We start from the raw sequence: 2500 nt of genomic DNA, 5'->3' as shown, positions 1-2500 counted from the left end.
CTGGCGGGGGGGGGGGGGCTCCCGATGTGGGTCTACAGGCTAGGGAGAGGGGGGGGTGATTTACATTTCAGTTAAAAGGGGTTCAGTAGGTCGTACCTCCAGCCAACCTTGTTGAGTGTAGCAGATTTGTTGAGTATAGGTGTGTCGTCTTTTCTTTTTTTGTACTTATATTATAGATGGATGCATATGTTATTGATGCCATTTTGGTACGTATTTTAATTATTTGACCCTTTAATTGAAACAATTTAAACAATGTGTCACGAAGTATAAGTATCAACATTTAAAGAGAAGAAAGAACAATTTTCTTATTTCTACACATTTGCATTCCAGTTTCGTTGTTGTTTGCATTAGGTTGATGTCGCACCTTTATTTCCCTGAGGAAAAACGTAATTACTCTCCTACTGAGAAAATCAAGGCCACTTTTATCTGAAGTGACTTGCATTGAATTCAGACACCGGTCATTAAGGGCGTATTCACACCAGGAATGTCCTTTAGTTCGCTCTCTTTGGTCCGGACCAAAATACAATGTTTACTTTTTGGTTTGGTGTGGTTCCTTTACACATTGCAATTTTCGCAACAGTCCCAGAATTTGACAAAAAACCCACATGTGTGAAAAAATTGTTCAATCATTGGACAAAAAGGTATGGGGCGGGGTAAAGCGTTCAATAAAAAAAAGGGCGTAAAGCGCCGGTGAAAGTAAACAATCATGGATATCCAGCGTGATATATATTGATCTGCGGACCGGTCAAACTCCTTCTCCCTTATCCTGGTGCTGAATGTGTTAAATGCATCAGCATTTCTCTGTGTGTTTTCCAGCATACCTTTTACGTGCTTTTGTCGGACCGTTGGGCGAAAAGGAGTTGTGGCTCAACATGGAGCAGAGGAGACGGAATGTCTATTGGATATCGGACCCAAATATCAAACAATATCAAACAACAAAAAACGAATCAAACAATAATGCGCACGACTGAGCGGGTGCCTGTTACGTCCAATGAGGCGTATGATTTTTAGAACTAGATCGGACCGAGGTGCGAACCGCACCAGGGTTCGCTTGGAAGCAAACCGAGACCACCTATCCGCCTGGGTCTCAGTCCGACTGTTTGGTCCGCACCAGAGTTCGATGGTGTGTATTCACACCGGCCCAAAAGGTCTGCGCCAGCGATTGATTTTGGTTTGGTTCGAACCAAACAAGGCAGGTGGTGAATACGCCCTAAGGAACAGGTAGGCGCTAACGAATGCCTACAGGCACCACACCATCCTGCCACGAATGAAAGGAGACAAGATCAGGAGTTCAGATCTCCGACGAGCGTACACACGATCCCATCACTTCCTCAATCAAAGAGCCTCTGCCCACGCGTTCTCACGCTACAACCGCCTGTCTTACTGGGAACTGACTCATGCTACTGCAGTAGAGATAAGATGCTCAGCGAAGCAGATCAGTTTCTTTAACCGTCGCCACCGCCTCGTCTCTGGTGACGGCTGCGATCAAAAAAAGGCGATCTTTTGTTATTTCTCTTTGGATACATATTTAGGAACAAAAGAAACATGTACTTTTTTTTAAGCCGTGGATAGATGACATTTAATAAAACATTACCGCTAATTAGGTACAATTGTAGATGTAGTTGTTCACGAGCTAAATTGGAAGACAGGGGGAGAAGGCAAACACTTGTCTACGTGCTTCAAACAATGAGCTTCCTGGCATGGGCTAATTGTCTCAGATGAACGCTTGATGGAGTGAGATTGCTCTCTGTTTAGAACCATGGGGAGATTGAATTATTGAGGCAATCAAGGTAAGAGGCAGGAGAAAATGTCTGGTAATGTTGGGGATATGACATTGATTGAAAAGAGGCGGAACGACACATTACAAATAAGCCCTGAAATACCTTTCACTTGAAGAACTGAACTTTAAAGACCTGTTGTGCTGTTCTTCCAATGGTTCAATGACTTAAATGTTTGTAGAATTTGTGGTGCGAGAAGATGAAGCACTTTAGGATAGATACATTAATAACTAAAGACATCATAAATAATCTTAAGAGTAAACTTCTCAATCGATATGCCATTCATTATGCAACTTGATTAATAAATTATGCACTTATTAATATTTATTTGTATGACATTTCATTTTAAAACGGTAAGATGTTTAATATGATCTTCAACATAGTTATCTATGCCATTTTATAACTCTTACTCAAATAAAACCATCATCTAGAGGAAAAAGGAGTAGAATGAAGATGGCGTTTCATGTACAACACATCTAGCACTCACACAGCGACGGCCCTAAAAAAGCATCACCAGGTCAGCGTGGGTCGTAGCCATGCGGATAGCACGCCCCCACCCTTCACGCCCAGACCAAAAACGGTTTTATTTTTACTCTCAGAGTGTCTGAATTCCATCTGAAACAGTGGGTTCACTCACGCTCTAAATACGCCTCCGGACCCAGTGAATGAATCCCTGTCTCTGCTCCCCTCTCTCCTCTTGTCCCCGTCTCTCTCTCAGCTGC

At 42.8% G+C, this 2500-nt stretch overlaps 1 protein-coding gene across 1 annotated transcript in view; it reads left to right on the top strand.

Annotated features, from left to right (window-relative positions):
- The window catches only part of lrrk1 (leucine-rich repeat kinase 1), a gene marked incomplete at its 3' end in the record, with an annotated part of 75575 nt that overhangs the window by 55881 nt on the left and 17194 nt on the right, over positions 1 to 2500 (top strand).

The sequence above is a fragment of the Micromesistius poutassou genome, assembly GCF_964030765.1.
Source record: "Micromesistius poutassou genome assembly, chromosome: 12".
In the NCBI taxonomy this organism is placed as follows: domain Eukaryota; kingdom Metazoa; phylum Chordata; class Actinopteri; order Gadiformes; family Gadidae; genus Micromesistius; species Micromesistius poutassou.
Note: the sequence above shows the minus strand (reverse complement) of the source record. Positions and strands in the feature narration are given on the sequence as shown.